General features: G+C 39.7%; 1 protein-coding gene across 11 annotated transcripts in view; it reads right to left on the bottom strand.

Moving 5' to 3' along the window:
- Nucleotides 1-18,947, bottom strand: part of SGMS1 (sphingomyelin synthase 1) — a 331,088-nt gene that overhangs the window by 49,450 nt on the left and 262,691 nt on the right. For 2 of the 11 annotated variants that reach the window (XM_055119143.1, XM_055119149.1), the window contains one exon: nucleotides 17,231-17,285. The exons of 7 other annotated variants lie outside the window; for them this stretch is intronic. The gene's annotated coding sequence lies outside the window, so the exon portion shown is untranslated. Of the gene's footprint in view, nucleotides 1-5,324; nucleotides 5,343-6,024; nucleotides 6,071-17,230; nucleotides 17,286-18,947 lie in introns of those variants that run through there. 2 more of the 11 variants (XM_055119141.1, XM_055119144.1) reach the window with 2 other exon arrangements.

Genomic DNA, 18,947 nt, shown 5'->3' with positions numbered 1-18,947 from the left:
AGTGATTTCTTTAAAATCTAATGCATCACACCAAGTGGGGCTTAAAAGAGCTTTCCAGAGCTCTTCACTGCAAATATTCAAATGTCTCACAGACTTGAATACGTGAAAGGGAGTTAAAGAAATTCTTGGAAAAAAAAAATTTTAGAGTCCTATTGGGTTTATTTCAGGAAAAAGAGCACACAGAGTCTAAACATTAATAGCTTTTCACTTATTTATTTGGGTTTTGGGGCCACACCTGGCTGGCTCTGAACTCAGGAATTACTTCTGGATGCTGGGGATCCAATCCAGGTCAACCACAGGCAAGGCAAACTCCCTACCCACTGTAGTATCACTCTATCACTTTTTGTAACAGTACTCAATACTTATAGAATTAAGAAGTGAATTGAATTTATGTTTGTTTTTTTTTTAAGGGAAGACAGGACTGGGATTGAAAAAATATAGCTATCATGTCAGTGAAACTCTAGATGTATTTATTGCTGATAACTGCAAATGAAAGAGGAAGTAGTTGGTATTTAATTAGCCTCTTAAGTAAACTGAAAATTCTACCTCATGAATTAAATATCTATAAATAAAACCAAAATTAACATGATACATATGTAATTTTATTCTACTAGCTTATGTAATCAACTAAAAGCAAGATTAAAATTTGGTGAGCAAGTAATATTTAGCTCAGACTATAACAAGAAACTGCCTAGAGGAATTTTGTTAAATCAAGAATTGACATTGTGAAACAGACAAACTACTTTTTGTAAGCATTTCAAGTCCAGATAAAGGCCTTTACATCTACTAAAATTTTCCATTAAAGTCAGCAATAAGTTAATGGAACCTTTTGGGCAACATAGGTCATAGAATACTCACAAGGTTGGTGTTTAATTCTTCTCTAACTCTATCTGGATAGCTCCTAAATGCTTTTCTCCAAACCAATTAAATAAGCTATATTTTATCCTAACAAAATGTAGAGTTAAATGGAACAAATTCATAAAATTATACCTATTTGAGAAAAAATGACTAATAGTTTTGGTAACTAGTAGCAGTAATAGTAAATAGTAAATGAACAAATTAATTTTGTTCTACAGTTGAGGAAATTTTATAACATTACTTCTAATGCCTTAGTCTTGAAACTGTTCTTCAGTTTAAATTGTTACTACTTGCAATGTTCGCAATTCCGTAGACAGACTGTTTTGTGAATTAAGTCATCACTCTTACAGAATGACTCCTTGAACTGAGTGTATTTTGCTCAGATACTAAAAAGAGAAGAGTTTGCGAGAGTGTCTTACAATCCACCTAACTGTAAGACTTCAGGCTGAGAGTAATGAATGGCTCATATGATGGCAACTTTTGGTTTCCTACAAAAGTTACTGTTTCCACCAAGCATTGCCAACTGAGCATAAACATAACTCATCTTGTTTATTTATTTATTTTATAAACTTATTGAATCACCATGAGAGTAGTTACAAAGCTTCCGGGTTTAAGTCTCGGTCATACAATGAGGAAATACCTATCCCTTCAACAGTGCACATTTTGCACCACCAAAAACCCCAGTATACCCCCAATCCCACACCCTCCCCCTACCTGTGTGGCAGATGGTTTCCACATCTCTCTCTACTTTGATTAAAATCAATATTTTGACACCAAACCCACCATTATTATTTGAGATTTTCCCCCAACACTCAGATCTGCCGAGAAAACAACATTAGACAATTTGGATTCTATAGCTGGTAGTTAACAGCATATGATGTCTTGGAATTTTGGAATTCTGGAATTTTAATAATTTAATCTGGAGGGATTTCTGCCAAAAACCACTGGGTTCTGAGATTTGCTTCTGAGTCTCTGGGATCATGGCCGTTAAGCAGTCTGATCAGGAGCCAGAAAGGCCATTTGGCGACTCAGGGTCTCACTGGGGACAGGGGAGGGAGGAAAGTTGTCTTGTTTATTTTAACGATGCTGACAGATTTCCAAGTCTCTGAATATATTCTCCTCTAACTTTCCTAACTTTAAGCTTCCCTTTCTATACACTATTTCATTGTTCGCTATGACCTATTCTAATGTAGGCAACTCTCAATGTTCTAGCAAGAAAGATTCACTGTGGTTGACAAAATGAGCCAAGATGAGGGGCTGAACATAGTACAACAGGGAGGGAGTTTGCCTTGCACACAACCAACCTGGGTTTGATTCCCAGCATTCCGTATGATCTCCTGAGCTCCACCACAAATAATTCCTGAGCACAGGGCCAGGAATAATTCCCGAGCATTGTTGGGTGTGGCCCCAAAACAAAGAGACAATAACAAACAAACAAAAGGATGACAGGAATGAAACTGGTTATGTTCAATATATACTACTTCTCATGATTCTGCTTTTTGCTGGTGGTCTGATATAAAAATCTGTCCCACGAATGTCAAGGAAAATCCTACCATCACGGGACTGTCAAATTCTCATTTCCCATTTCCTAAGCCTTCACTGAGCCATTCTTTGACTGGACATAAACATTTAGTAACCAGAACACTAAAATATAACTACAGCAAGGCTGGTTTGATAACTCAACAGGCCAAGAACATACTGTGCATGCAGACAGTCCAGGGCTCATCCCCAGACACACTCAGTTCCATGAGCAACTAGAGGAGTACCCACCAAGAGTGCAGGCAGAGAGAGAGTCCCAGCACTGCTGGATGGGGCCCCAAGTCCAAGCTGACTCCTCTCAAAATTATAACAATTATAGCAAAACTCATAAGCCTCCTAAAGGTTCTACATGACAAATGATTAAATACATCATTATATTAGAGTATTACACCAGAGTACTTATTAATAACTAATACACATAATTATATATGAATTATGTCATATAAATTTATAATTCTATATTTATAGATTAGTCAAGCAAGTTATGGAAGAGAATAGATACATTTTTGTAAATACACTTGTGCTACACGTGTATTTACAAAATAGTGAGGGAGGGAGGGGCAGCCTAAAAAGTGATAAACTTATCAATCTGTTATGTTGGAATAATAAGAATGTTTTTGCTTAATTTTTTTCAGTATAGTGTAATTACTCTAATAAATACAAATTACTTATACACAGAAAGGGGTTAATTTTTTTCAAGCATATTCCCTGAATTAAATATACAGGCTACACTGTAAAATTAAAAACAGATGCTTTCAACATCAGCATTAAGTATGAGATGGACTTGCAGATTTCAATAAATAATTAGATTTTTTTGCCCTTGTGTATAATTAAGTCCCTAAATCCTTCAAAAATCTCCAAACATCACAGTCCCAGGATATGAGCCAAACCACCAACAAAGATAAAGCTGAAATCTGAGCCTATGTGTATAAAGAAATTCTGGCCTCAGATATTTTCCATCATTCCAAAGGGAAAAACAACAAAACATCAGAATTACAATAGTCTATCATCTATATTTTCTTCAATATCTATCCATTACACAGTATACTGCCAAAAGTAAAAGATCATTCAAAAGCTTCGTCTTGTCATCACAATAAGGAACTCTTTGCATAGCTCTAATGACAAATAATCACTATAGTTCTTCTCTTCCGGTTTCATTCTTCATAGAACCCAAATGCTGAAACTCTGAATATGATCTATTCCTGCCCAGCTTATTAACTGCCTTTCTAAGTGTGAAACCAACAGTGCTATTTTAATATGCATCTACTTATTCTGTAGTTCTTGGACACAGATGGACTCTAACAGCACTCAAGAACATTAGGACATAATCAATGTTTCCAAATTACTTTGATTCTCCTGTCAAGCCAGTGTGTATCACGGTGATCTCATCTGGCCCAAGAGGCCTGAAAGACCAACACTGACTTATTTCCATTACACACACTCCACTGCTTTCCTTCTCATTCTTTTTTCAAATGTAAGCTAAGCCCTTCTCCTTTATTGCTTGTTCAGCTGGAATAAAAATGATGGCATGCGTCATAAAAGTAAACCAGGGATGTGAAAAATATCAATGGCTTGAGAAACAGATGAGCCGTGCTTTATTATTCTGTTTTAAAGGAACTTCAACGGCATATTCTAAAGTTCTTTCTCAATCTTTTTTTTTTCTGACCATGGCCCCCTTCTTTCCTGTGGCCCCCATTCTATGTGGTGGCTCTCTTGTCCTGTGCTGTGGTTTCTTTTCTTAGGCAATTTTTTTACCTGGACCCCCTCCTGTGGAATATCGAGGTGGGGGGTGGGCGTTGAAAACTGCTGTTCTAAAGCATACACGCAGTATGGCTCACTTAGACAGTCTCTGTTCATACATCAGTATAGTCAAAGCACAATTTGTATTACCGTAGAGAATTAATAAGAGTTAGAAAGCACACGTGGAAAAATTAAAAAAAAATAAGAAATCACACATGGAGGGGACAGAGCAAGAGTATGGCAAGTAGGGTGCCTGACTTGCAAGCAGCTGCCCTGGGCTGTAGAACAGCATCACATATGGTCCCCGAGCACCACCAGGAATAATTCCTGAATGCAGAGCCATGAGTAAGCCCTAAGCACAGCCTGGTGTGGCCCAATCTACTTCCAGTTCCCAATAACGATAAAAGCCAGTTGACCTCAATTCCTATTATCCAATACTGTTCATCTTTCAACTAAGAAGTACAAAATATGCACCCGCATACCCGTCTGCAAATGTAAAGCAAGGAATAGCACACAATCCTCATACGATATGTAGTAGAATTACTTTAGTCCAGATCCTTTGTCTGTTCCCCTTTCCTACAGAAAATGTAAGAGTGGCCAGGCAAGAGACTGAGCTCAGATGGAGTTTAGAGGCTGCGGATGGAGGCAGAATGCCGGCAACAGAGAAGAGGAATGAGGTCATCTTGCTCCCTCATTCCTACTCCTCCTCTCCTCTCGGTGTCTCTTCACACCCACTGGCTAAGCAGATACAATAACAAAGTCTGTGTAGGAAAGTTGTCCCAGCCGCCTCTCACCTTCTGATGAGAAGGCCCTGCCTTCTGAGACGAGGCAGGTAAAGTCTAGTTGGGTGAAAGAATCAGGAAGAGTGAGGACTGTGGCAAACTGGACAAGGCAAGCCAGAACCACATTCAAATTTAACCTGCTTAGTGGAAAAACAAACATGCAATTGAATCTGGCTCATGGGACTGCCACTTTGTGACTTCACTCACTCACCTGTGTGCTGTATCTAATTGGTAACTCCTGGAGACTCTAGTTTGAAAAGTCTCGAAATCTGCTTCCTGTTTCTTATTCCCACTTACAAATGCTTTAGTTTCTGCTTCCAATGCGGCTCAACTGAAGCCTACCTCCAGTCTACTGTCAATGGTCTTTCTAATATAAAATCTGATCACTTGATATATCAGACTTACAATGGTGGGGTGAGTGGTTAACTGCCTGGGGCTCGATCTCCTGAATATCACTGAGTGTGGTCCTGGAGGCCACCAGCATTGCTGGGGTGGTCCCAATGATCCTTTGCACGGCAGGGCCCAAGCAGTATCACACCCTCAGGTTCTTGCGTCAAACTGAAGGCTCAGATGGCTGAGAATTGCTGGTAGGAGCCCTGAGCCTCTTAAATTCCACGAGAGAGAGAGAGAGAGAGAGAGAGAGAGAGAGAGAGAGAGAGAGAGAGAGAGAGAGAGAGAGAGAGGACTTACTGTGGATCCTACTTCTAAACAAGTCATCAGCATCCATACATTCTTTTGAAGAGGTTGGGGAAGCAAAGGAATAGAAAACTGAGTCTAAGAAATCAAAAGTTGAATAAGAACTTAAAAACATGTCTGACTGAAGATATGAAGTAGTTTCCATTGCCATTTAAAACACTCATAAATGGAGATAGCAATGGGACTAGATCAGGAAGATGAGAAGCCAATGGACTAGTAGCAACTGAGCAGCGCCAAAGAAATGGAGCATAAGCCATCAAAGAGGAAAGAGAAGAAGCAATCTAAATTTTGTAATAGAAACCACAGAAAGATGAGGAATTAGTGCAGAAATGGGGTGAAGATGTAGCGAAAAAAAACAGAAGGAATGCTGCAATACAATTTAAGAAGATATCTCTGGATTCTTACTTACACAGACAAACCATCTCTTCATCATACAGGAGAGTGGAAAATTTATTCTGGGAAAGAGAAATGGAAAATCATTGTATTAAGGGTCGCCAGCAACTGCCAGTAGGGACACTGTATGGAAAACAGGAGATTGATCATGCTAGATGTCAGACATCCCCTAGCCCTTCAGACACAGTATATTGGGAGAGAGGAGGAAAGCTTCCAGGTGGATGAGCAGATAACTTTGTTTGCCCTGGAGACTCCAGACAGTTTAAAAGAAAACGGCACTAAGATATTTGCACAGAAATCCACAGACACACACTTCGCTCAGGCTGTGTTGTTAGTGCTCCCTTTAAAGTAGGAACGGGCTGGGCTGGAGTGATAGTACAGTGGGTATGGAGCTTGCCTTGCATGTAGCTGGCCTGGACGCAATCCCCAGCACCCCATACAGTCCCCCAACCCCCACCAGGAGTCATCCCTGAGTATAGATAGAGTCAGGAGTAAGCTCTGAGCACTGCCAGGTGTGGGTCAAATCCAACCCCCCCCTGCAAATAATAAGTTCATAATAATCAACAGGCAGTTGAAGATGCTTTATAATTATTATGAAAGTCAAAGATAAAAGCATAATCAACAAAAAAGATTTTAAACAGATAAAGTGGGGGGAATTATAATGTTAGGAAAAACAACTATTAACATTCTCCGAGGGATATCTGAAAACTTGAAAAAGAAAGCTTTTGGAATTTCAGCATTGATGTGAAACATGCAAGAGAAAAGAAAGCTGAAAATAAATCTCCCAGAAAGTGACAGAAACATGTGACAGAAATATGGAATATGGAGAGGATAAAAACATAAAGAAAGTAAGCCCAGCAGTTCTGGATGTGGGTAGCTAGAGCTTGAGAAAGTGCGGGGTGGGGGTGGGGGGAATTGGAAATAAAGAGGGAAGGTACAGTCCAAAATGATTTAAGAGAAACTGTTAGTACGCAAGGGGACATGAATTGCCAGGTTACAGGGGTCTGTCAAATACTGCAAATAAAATACATTTCTACCACTATTTTTCTATATTTAACAAATTATTTAAAGGGAAAAAGTACATACACTTTTATATGTATAAAACAGATAATGTTTATAAAAGTAAACATTTACAATGGTGGGGTCAGAGGTTAATAGTGTAATGTTTACTTTTACACATCCTTTACCTTTTCTTTCTTGGAGGGGGGGTGGGGGCTGAGAGTCACACCTAGTAGTGCTCAGGGCTTACTCCTGGCTCTGTGCTCAGGGGTCAGTCTTGGTGGGCTGAGGGGACCACATACGATGCCAGGGATGGAGCCCTGGTCAGCTGCATGCAGAGCAAGCGTCCCACCTGCTGTACTCTCCGGCCCCTCCACCTTTGACCTTTCTTACTGCACTTCTACTCCTGGTCACAAGAATCACTAGAGCACAGAGAACACAGTTCTTGGTCTGGAGACACAGCACAACTTGCAAACCCCAAGGATTCGTTCAAGCTGAAAGCAACTGAGAATCTGCAGGGGAAACAGATGAGTCCTTCATCCTCCCCCGTGTGCCTAGACGTAAGACAGATCTGTAAGAGAATGCCCGCTCTCCTGCAGGGAAAGGGCAGGAGTTAATCACCAGAGATAACTCTAGACTCTGTCGGTCCAGAGCTGCGCCACAGGAACAAGTGTCCACAGGGCAGGCCTTGCTGAGCCTGACCCTTCTCCCCTGTCAGTGTACTCTCCCAGATGTCTGCTTCTTTTATTTGTAGCTCCTCTCAGTCCCAAAGCCTTCCTCTTGTCAAGTTACTATTCTAAACATTTTTTTTCCAAAAAATTCTTTGTTAAGATGCTGCGTAAACACAAGCTCTGACCATTCCTTTGAGCTCATGCCTGTATGGCCATGTGTTAATGCCGTGCACTTGAATCCACTTTATTGCTTCTCTCTGGTAAGTCTCTTTATCAGCTTGCTTTATGGGACTGTAGCCAGAGAATCTAAAATGAGTAGGTAAAAAAGAATTTCTATCCCTTAGGACAGAAGGTATTTTTTGTATATTCTTTATAGTTTTATGGTTAGATATGGTTATGCTACGGTAATGGGCCATGTTACCTCTTAAAAACTACAAAAGGAGAGTAGCTATACCAAAAGATTAGCTATATTTTATAAATAACAACCATTTTCCTAAGATTTTCTAAGGAAGTTCTGGTTTCAAATATATTTTCTCTTTGGATAGCTTTAAAAATGCCCTAGAATTCTTAACAGTATGGCTTCTAAGCTACTTCTCTCCTCTTTTTCTAGCAGTAAAAATGTCTTAGGCATGTGATGATTTTACTCAGAAGCATGACCACGCTTTCCGATCTACAGACTGAAAGACAGAGTGAGGCCCCGATCAAACTTAACAATAAAACACAACTAACATTAAAGTGTATCTTTGTTGTTTAAATTCAGGACTGCCTAGTGTTGATAACTGATAGCAGGCTGAAAGAAAAGAACACAATTTCTTGGTTGTTATAAAAAAAACTTTAAATGTTATCTACAGTTAAGGCTTTCGTAGTTCACTGAATATCCACTAGCTGCATAATGAAAGATTTTTCACGCAGTGAGTCTACCACATCTCTTCTAAAACCTACACTTATTAAAAATAAATTTAACTCACTGAGGTAAAAGAAAAACTAATTTAAGGAATATGACCCTGGGGACTAACACCGTGTTTCAAAATTAGCAACGACTCACAGGCCCACATAGGAGAAAGCAAGTTAAGTCTATCTCCCAAAATAAATTTCTAATACTTACTTTGATAGCTAGATGAGTTCAAATTATTTTTGGACTACAGAGCATCCAAAAGGGTAAACTTGAAACTGATGGCACTTTTGGCAGCCCTTGCCATGAAGGCGCTGTCCATGCTCCCACCCTGTTCTACTGTTCTATTTCTCTCTCATAAACGCTTCCCCCCTCACCTCCCCACCCCCACATTCCTGCCGCCTGCTTCCTTCCTTGGATCCTGGAGGTAAACAGAATCAAGGATTACAAGGAGAGACCTTTACCTCCATGCTCAAGCATTTTTTTAGGAAAATGAGATCAATTATGCTGACTAAAAATGAATATTTGCTATCATTACCTTCGCTCCAGCCACCGCTGACCATGGCTTCTCAGTTCTAGCTTGATCATTTCACAAACTTCCAGGGCCACCTTCACTAAGCTTCCTTGTCAACTGAACAATGGTTGATAGCAATGAAGTTCTATTAACTTCTTAGTCAATTTATTAGTTAAGTTGACTAAAAGAGATGTTCCTTAGCCATTATGCTGGGTTGTCCATTACCATTGTAACCCAGGCTCCGGTTATAAAGGGAATATAGCTGTAGCTTTGGACTAAGAATACCACCAGGGGGCAGCAAAAAGTCTCCGAAATGACATCCTCTCCCAGGACTTTTCCGGAGATACCTAGGATTTGGAGACATCTTCCCAAAGAGATCCTGGCCCTAAGCAACACAACCTGGTTATGTTAATTCTGAGAAAACGAACCCTTGTTTTATAAGCAATCAACTAATGCTTCTTCTATTACACAGTATCAATGTGTACTTAGAAAATCTACAATTAGGTTTCCATTACCATAGTTTTCTAGGCAAGCAACCTATCTAAGCTAGCCTTCAATCTCATCTAATTAAACTAGGATGTAGAACTTCCAAAAAGTACAAGTTTACCATTAAAGCTAAAGTAATCAAAATCCTCCTCACTGGTATGATTAATCAGATTTAAGAGTACCATGGTGGGGAATATAGCTGCCTACAATACAGAACCTTACAGATGTTTCCAAACAGCTTCTAAAAGTCTGCTGATTTCCACAGGCTTTAGAGGTGGGTTTTTCTTGAATCGATAGTTTCAGTGAGAAACCAGTTGGATTAATTAGGAAATACAGGCACACCTGAGTAATGCAGTATCAAATGATATGTCCCTATGGCGCCTGGTGCCTGCAATTCCTAAAATGAAACAGCAGTTGTCACTGTTCCCAGTAGAGATTTTTTAATGCCCTGCTCATGTAAGGCTCATTATGTTCGCATTTGCATGTATGCATTAACACCGAAGTCACTGAGAAAAAAAATCAGTTTCACATGCAATGAGAACATTATGTTGTCACAACCAAAAACCTTCAAAATCTTGTCACATAGTCTAAGTTACAAACTGTAACATCAAAAACTTTAAGTTTCAAATGTCACAGGCTATTTCAGTATGAATGAGAAATGAGGAGCAAGGAAATATGAATTTAATTCATAAAAGAACAAAACACAAGTCATGGAACCATAGCTTAGAAAATGACTAAGAACAACAACTCTGTTCTATGTTTGAAGGAAAATACTCTCTTGATGAAGAGGGAGAGCGGTTGGGGAGTGTTTAAATTTAACACCTTAATTTGATGTAGTCCACAGTAGTCCAAGTCAAATTAAGAATTTTCTTTTTTACTATAAAAGAAATGATGACGAGAATAGAAGGATACCATGGATTAGAAAAGACTATGTGCTCACCACTCATCCGACAAAGATTTAATATACAAGGCATGTAAAGCACTACAGAACTGAACAAGAAGAAAAAACAATCAACCCCATAAGAAATGGGCTAAACGATATGAACAGAAAATACCTCAAAAAAGACACAGAGATGGGCCATAAGTAAATGAAATAATGCTTGACACGGACTGGAGAGACAGTACAGTGGGCACTAGCTCTCCTTGCACGCAGTCAGGAGAAATAGTTAGATCCCTCATGTTCCATATGGTCCCATGAGCTCCGCCAGGAGTGATTCCTAAGTGCTGAGCCAGGAGGAAACCCCTGAGCATCATTGGGTATGGGGTATGTCACCGATCATGAAGGAAATGCAAATTAAAACAAGATATCACCTTATACCAGCGAGGCTGGCACACACTGAGAAGAACAAAAGCAACCAGTGTTGGTGGGGATGCAGGGGAAAATGGACCCTTATTCACTTGCTTGTGGGAATGTCCACTGGCTCGACCTTTCTGGAAGACAACACAAACACTTCTCAAAGAACTAGGTATCCAAACAACTCAGCAGTTCCACTTCTGGGCATTAACCCCAAGAACACAAGAACTCTAATTAGAAAAGACATTTGTATTCCTATGTTCCTTGCAGCACTATTCACAACAGACAAAACCTGGAGACAACCCAAGTATCCAAGAACTGATGACTGGCTAAGGAAACTGAGGTCCAGATAAAGAATGGAATACTACTAGTCTCTAAGGAAAGATAAAATCATGCAGTTTGCTGCTACACGAATGAAGCTGGAGGGTCTCCTACTGAGCAAAGTTACTCAGGAGAGAGATACAGAATTATCTCACTCGCATGTAATGACAAATGACAAATAACTAGAGGCAACAGAACTTGAGAACTGGTCTACAGAACTTAATGGGGATGGCCATTCCCATAAGACTTAAAACACATAATATTCAAGGAAATATCTATGCTAGACTAACTGGAACTTTATTTTTTCTTTTTGAGTCACACCCAGCAATGCACAGGGGTTACTCCTGGTTCCGCACTCAGGAATTACCCCTGGTGGTGCTCAGGGACCATGTGGGATGCTGGGATTCGAACATGGGTCGGCCGCGTGCAAGGCAAACACCTACCCACTGTGTTATTGCTCCAGCCCCCTAACTGGAACTTTTATTCAGACTAACTCCATATATTATAATGATAATGATGATTATCGCCTGACCTAAAACTTTTAATGGACTAGTATAGCACCTAGCACAAAATAAGCTCTAAGTATTTACTGAACAAATAAGTAGAATTAATCACTATTAATGCCTAGCAAACCTGAGCATTCACTCTTAATTAGCAGCTCAGGTTTTACCTGATGACTATTATTCATCATTAAGAAACTTAAATCTGATATCCACAAGAATAGTTGCAGAAGACATGAATTTATAGCTGCTTTATTATTTTCATATAATTTGGGAGGATTTTTGCTTCTAAAACTTACAACTATATGTACCTCTGAAAATAACTGGTTGAATTCAGCAAGAGTGACAAAGAAAACATAATGAAGTAGGATGTACAAAAACAAAATGTGACCAAAATACAGGATGTGAAATAAATACATAAAATACATGCTAAGATTTGATACAGGCCAACTTTGTCATAACCTTTAACAAGGAAATGTGACGTTATTTATTAAATTCTATACCAGACATCATATCCCAGAACTTTCATTTCAAAGAATCATGTTTGTAGAGTAACAAATGAATAAAAATGTGTTCAAAATATTGAATGCAACCCTGCAGGTCTGTTTATATAGCAAAACATACAAAGTATCTAAACATTCCTTGTTGTGCTTTGGCTGAATAAATATTGTATACCTCAATAGATTACCACATGGTAATTTGAAAGTATGAGATATATGTATAGATCCCTTTAGAAATATTTATCTTCATTTTAAATGTGTATATGTATATGCACTGAATGAATCAATATAGGATCCTGATTTATACAAAATCAAGAAGCTATTGAGAAATAGAAATGGAGAATTAGAGTTCTCCATTCTCCATGGACAAGGGGATATTACTTCCTTCTCAAAAACATGTATTTAATAATAATGTATCAGTCTATGCTTCAAAACAAAAAATAAAAAGATTGGGGTCTGGGTATGTAGCTTTGCTATAAAACCCTTAAGTTGCATATATGAGACACTGGGTTCTACCTCTACTACCTCTACTACTATAATAATAAAAATAAAATTTTTATTATTTAAAAAAAATAAAAATAAAAAACTACCAAGGTTAGATAATGGACACAAACAAGCAAAACAATTAAAATGACTCCTAGGCTCTACAAACACTATGGCCATTACTAAGAAAATGGAGATGGCTACAGGTAGAATGGCATGGGAGTTTGGCAGCAGCAGTGGTAAGAATAATACAATAGAAGTGTGAACTAAAGCCTTTCAAATCCCTAACGTTATATACAAACCAATAGTATGTCAATCAAGTAACCATTGATAAGGAAAATTAGACTATCAACACTGCAAAACAATAATAACAGAAAAGCAAAAATTACAATAATATAAGAAAAAATATAATACATGAGAAAGGAGAACAGGAGGAGATAGGAAGGGAAGAATATTACTAAAGAACTGTCGAGTCCAGTTCCATACATCCTCTAAAATATGAAGAGCTGCCCACGGCAGGCGGCCTGAATTTGCCTTTTGTCGTGTCATTTCCACTCCCCTCCCTCTATGGAAACGCTTGTTGCTCGGGACCTGCTATACAGCGGCAGTTCTAGAAAGAATAAAAGAGACACAGGAGGGAAGGAAGAGCTCCCACTCCCTTCCTAAGCTCCACGCAGGTACTGCTGTTGTGTCCCAGTTTTATATTTCTCATTCACCAAGCCCTGACCTTTAAGTGACAAAATCGCCGGCTGATTCAGAGAGCCTGTGTATATCTCAGAAAGACCCACCATGATCACCGAAAGAAGCCTTTCTCTTTCTAGCTGGGATTTGAACAAATTAACACACAGACTTCACAAAGCAGACCTTCTCTTTTTTCCTTTCTGCCTTCCTTGTTCGCTTCTCCTCTTCCTCCCTTTCCCTCTCCCCACCCTCCTCTCCTTTCCCAAAGTTGCAAGCAGTAAAACCATGACCAGAACAATAACACGCCCGAGACTGGCAGTTCCCCAGGAACCCAGATCAGAAGGAGACATGGACTTTGCCCAGCGGGAGAGACCTGCCATTGCCCACCTGCCCTCATTCAACTACCAGAAGCTGCAATGGAAACGCATGGAACCTCTCCAAGACCGCTTAAAACCTGTTTCCAAACATTATTCAATTAGACCCCGATTGACCACCTCCCTATACCAGCTATACTACTATTTATTAAAGCATTCTTGAAATTGACTCTTTTGTTTTTAATGCATCACCTTACAGACTTACAAACTTCATGTGATTATGTGATTATGTTTCAGTCATACAATGATCGAGCACCCATCCCTCTACCAGTGCCCATCTCTACCACCAATGTTCCCAGTATCCCTCGCACCACTCCCACCCCTTCCCACCCCCTGCCTCTGTGTCTTCTCTAAACAAAAGATTGCCTTTTGGGTGACAATATCCGTGGAAACAGGCTTAATGTACAAGTTATTTTTTTTAAAATAATGAACAGTCAAAGATATATGCAGCTGAGAATTTACTTGAATGGTATGTAAAAGTTTGAGAGCAGTGTACTTAATGAAAAACAATTCTGAGAAAATGTACTGAGGTACTACAAACAAACTTAGGGAGTACACCAATTCAAAAGCTGGGTGCTACTAGTGGTGACCACAAAATCTTTTGTTGCTAACTTAAAAAAAAAACAAGCTTAAAAAAACTTAAAAGGAGGTCATAGTAAGTGGCAAAATAAGGGAAACAAGATAAGAGTTCTTTTGTGAACTTTTGTAACTGTTTCTCATTTAGAAAGAATTTTTTTTAGTTTATGAGAACCATTTTGTTTTAAATGTCAATGCTTATTATTCGGTATTTAGAGTATGGGGGTTACAAACCAGCAGTGCTCAGGGTAAACTCTATACAACTGAACTGTACACTTAAAGATGATTAACATAGAAAATCATGTTACATATATTGATCATAAAAATGTTTTGACAAAAGCAATTACACAAAATTAGAAATTATCTTCTTGGAAAATGTCTAAGGATGTGAAAAAGCTGCCTTAACCAATTATTTATTATATGTATGAAATAAAGACCACAATGATGTCATACATATACTGATCAGAATGTATATATGCAAATATAGATAGGTAGATAATATACAATAAGAGGCTATAAACATAAGTAGATGTTTTAAAGATAGAGGCTGTCCCCAACACAAATTCCATGACCCCATTTCAATTAAAAAAAAACAAAAAACAACCCTCAATATACACCTCTTCCTTTATAATCAACAGAACTAAGTGGAGAAGCCCAGCAAGCTCCCAGGCTAAATTTAGCAGACAGATCTAAGTTACACTTCCTTTCAAAACAGCCCTGAAATAGTCTGGTCTTATGAAACTACGTTTCCTAAGCCTATCACCCTGGCCTTTATTTTATGAGTTTCGAGTTTTATCAGATGTCCACAGGAATTACATACTATTAAAAATAACACCACCACAAGCTCAGGGAGGCACTATTTTGGCAAACAGCAACTTGTTTTCTACATTTCTGTGAAACACCTAACACATGCAAATCAAAATAACAAAGGTCAAAGTCTTCAGGAGGAGGTTATTAACTCCAGGAGTCAGTCATACACAATAGACAATAGATTCTTATTAAGAAGGAATGTGAGTGTTACTGGTGGTTTATTAGGTTATAATTAAGTATGCTCTGTTGTCCCTAGTCGCAGATGTAGTTTGTGCCAAAAGCCCTTTTGCAGCTTGGGGGGTGGGGGTGTTGTAGTGTCTGCTGTGCCTGACTTTTTGGCCAGACAAAGGATGTGGGGTAAGGAGACAATACCCTTTCCCATTCTGGGTCAGTTCTCTTCCCTCTTAAGGGCAGGAAAACCAAACTGAAGCATTGCAATTCTAATGGTCCCATCCTGGCCACAGCTTACCTCACTAGGACAAGGTGCCAAAACAAGGCCCTATATCATCGCCTGGGCCCAAGATGTAGATTATAAAAGCCTGCTCCAGGTATGCCAACTTGGTGGATGATCTTGGTTTCTCCATCTATAGCATTTGTTACTCTTGGCCCAGAAAAATAAACCTGCTTTTCATAAGAGAAGCTCTGCTGCGTAACTCTCTTTGCACCACAGAGCCCACTAGTTGTGGAAATATTCTCATTGACAAATCTGGTGCCAACGTGGGCAAGAGTCATAGCAACCAGTGTTGGCAGCCAGGAGGAACCGGTGTAGAGCAAAGGGGCCTACTGCAGGGGCTCTGGTCTCCATCTCTTGCCCTTACTGGCTGGACAATGGGTCAGTGAGACTCTGACATTTTGATCGAAGCCAAAACGTTTGTCTGTCCTTCGGTCTGCTGGACTGTTTTCTCTCTCTCTCTTTGTCTGCTACATCTCTCTGGTTCTGGGACCTGGGAAGTTCTGGTGGGTTTTATTCCCCTTCTCCCGTAGGGTCAATACTTGACCAACCTTGATGAAGTAGAATATTGGTTTGGGTCCATCTACCACTTCCCATTACCACTAAGCCCAAAGAAAGCCCTGTAAGCCCTGGGCCATGTGGCAGCAGGAAACTTGGAGAGGTTGTTGGCCACAATTGGAAGAGCACATTACACCTGAACAGATGTGCTCTCCTGTCTCCCTTTTCCCATTTTTAATAAACAGAAACACTACAATTAAAGTACAGAAAACTAAGACAACCCCTTTCAACTCGATTCCCTTGTGTTAACAGCTTAGATCATTACAGTTCAGTTACCAAAACAGGACATTAATTCCGTTAGACTATGCATGAATAGGTAGATCACTTAGATTTCACTGATTTTCCTCCTAAAGTCCAATATTCTGGCAGTGATTACTTGAGTTTTCTCCTTATAATCTTCCAATGTGTGTGGCAGTTCGTCAATTTTTCCTTGTTTACTTGACACTACCAAAGAACACTATCCTGGGGCATTTCTTTCATTTTGGGTATCTTAGATGTTTTCTCATTGTTGAAGCTATGTATTCTGAGCAAGAATACCCCAGAACTCATGTTATCTCTGATTCAGTGCATCACAGCCATGGGTACACATTGCCCAGGGGGTTCATTTCTAGCAATGCTAACTTGGATTTTTGCCAAACTGGTGAGCTCAGAGAGTGGTGTAAGCAGCAGCTCTGGAACCCAGGAAGTTTTCAGTAAATGACAGCTAATGTCAAAGTTCAGATGAAGAAGAGAACTTCTGGAATCAGGTTAGACTTGTTAGATCTAATGCTCATTCCACCAGTATCTGCCATGTGATCTACCACAAGCATTTTAACTCCAAATTTCCTTCAGTGTACAATAAAGACAAAGTACCTGTGAAGTTATAAAGTGGTAATTAAGTTGTTAAGATAATGAAATGAAGCCCAGGAATGTCGACACAGTACCTGGAATTTATGAGTATTACACAAAACTACTGCTTATTACCTTTTTTCTTCTTTTTTAAAAATTTTTGGGTCGTACCTGGCTGTGCTCAGGGCTTACTTCTGACTCTGAGCTCAGGGATCATTCTTGGATTGGTCACATGCACAGCAAATGCCCTACCCACTGTTTATCACTCTGGCCCCTATTGTTACCTTTTTAAGTGAGTGACTCTTTTTCTTCAAAGTAAGCACCATCACTTAAAGAAACCTAGAATCAAAGACAAAAGGTAAATTTTTTTGGAGGGGGGCATTCTGGGAGTAGGCAGGAAAGATGCCATATGAGAAAGCACTAAAGAACCAATGGCGCCTGGCTTACTCAAGCGCATATTTTCTCTGGAGACACGACACCACAGCAGAGCCTGAATGCATAAGCTGTCATGCTTGATTTCTAACACATTAGCCACAGCACGCAAGAGCTCAAAATACATAGCCTCTCTGCCATATGCTCTGAGTTCTCTCTCATTTAATTCCTTGTAGAATCAAAACCCTCTGCTTGCTGGGAACTCTCACAGAGATTTTAGGCTGTGACACAGGACATCAACATGTGTCCTGGGATCAAAACCATAGTATAGTGGGTAGCACATTTTCCTTTCATGTAGCTGACCTGGGTTCGATTCCCAGCTTCCCATATGATCACCCAAGAATGTCAAGAGTAATTCCTAGTGCAGAGCCAAGAATATCCCCTGAGCATCATCGGGTGTGACCCCAAAAAGCAAAAAAAGAAAAAGTGTTCTCCAGCTGTTTCTGTTCTTATAGTTGGGTATAGATCAACTAAGAGGGCAATTCTAGAATACCTGTAACATATAAATTATGAGACAACACCACCTTTAAAAAATATGAATCTAATCCTGAAGAAGCCAAAAGATAATGTCCACTTAAAACTAACCCTCAGGCTGGGGCGAGGGCTCTGCAGTGGAGTTGCTCCTGTGTAAGGCTCTGGGATCAATCCCTGGCACTATAAAAAAAAAAAAACAAAAAAAACACAGAACTAATTTCTGGGCTTCTGAAATAGTAAGGCAAGAATCAAACACTTTTTCATTAGAACATGGGAAGAGTCATAAAACTAATTACTGCACCACCGCCTGTGTGGATGTTCCTGTTTTGGAAAGCCACGTCATTATTTAGTAACATGGGAGAGTACAAAGATGGGCTGTGCTACGGGTTGCATTACTTCACAGAGATTAGGTGCAATTATAAAACATGAAAGCACTGCCATGTATTCAAGTAATTAGAAAATCAGTATGTACACAATGCCCTTCAAGAGGATACTATTATTACTCAGGAAGCCCCGCAACTGTTCAACCTCAGACACCAGGAAGTTAGTAACTTAAGCTAGCAACCTAAATTCCCTTACCCTGTGGCTCTCTGTGGTAAGTAAGGCTCATTACTTTCCTACTTCCTCACTTTATGCTCCTCCTCTCAGCAAGGAGAAGGATGAGAACAGCAAACACTCCTGAGAGCAGATTAGAATCTAAGCTTTTTGCTTCAGAAAACAAGGACTGAGAATCTCCACTGACTGGAGAGGACCTAAGCCCCAGAAGTGAAGTGAGACACTCCAGGCTGCATCCTAGGGCAAAGCTATTCAGAGCATCCCGCCTCCAAGTTGTACTGTTATCACTTCCCTTCAAAGCACAGGGAAAGCTGATAGCAAGTTCCGGTGCCTCTTTTCAGCTCCTCAAAATGAGGTGTGCTTGTTTATCAAGAACCGATGCTTCTCCATTCTTGCCCTTAGATTCCAGAGTCATCATATTTGTGGGTTAAAACAGTTCTCCTCTGGGGAAGTCTCCAGTGAAAGACCCCCCCTCCCCTCCTCTGTTCTTGGCCCAGGCCGACAAGGTCCCCACCCGTGCTCCATGAGCTCGGTGACAAG

The sequence above is a fragment of the Sorex araneus genome, chromosome 11, assembly GCF_027595985.1.
Source record: "Sorex araneus isolate mSorAra2 chromosome 11, mSorAra2.pri, whole genome shotgun sequence".
In the NCBI taxonomy this organism is placed as follows: domain Eukaryota; kingdom Metazoa; phylum Chordata; class Mammalia; order Eulipotyphla; family Soricidae; genus Sorex; species Sorex araneus.
This window is presented reverse-complemented; position numbering and strand designations above follow the sequence as displayed.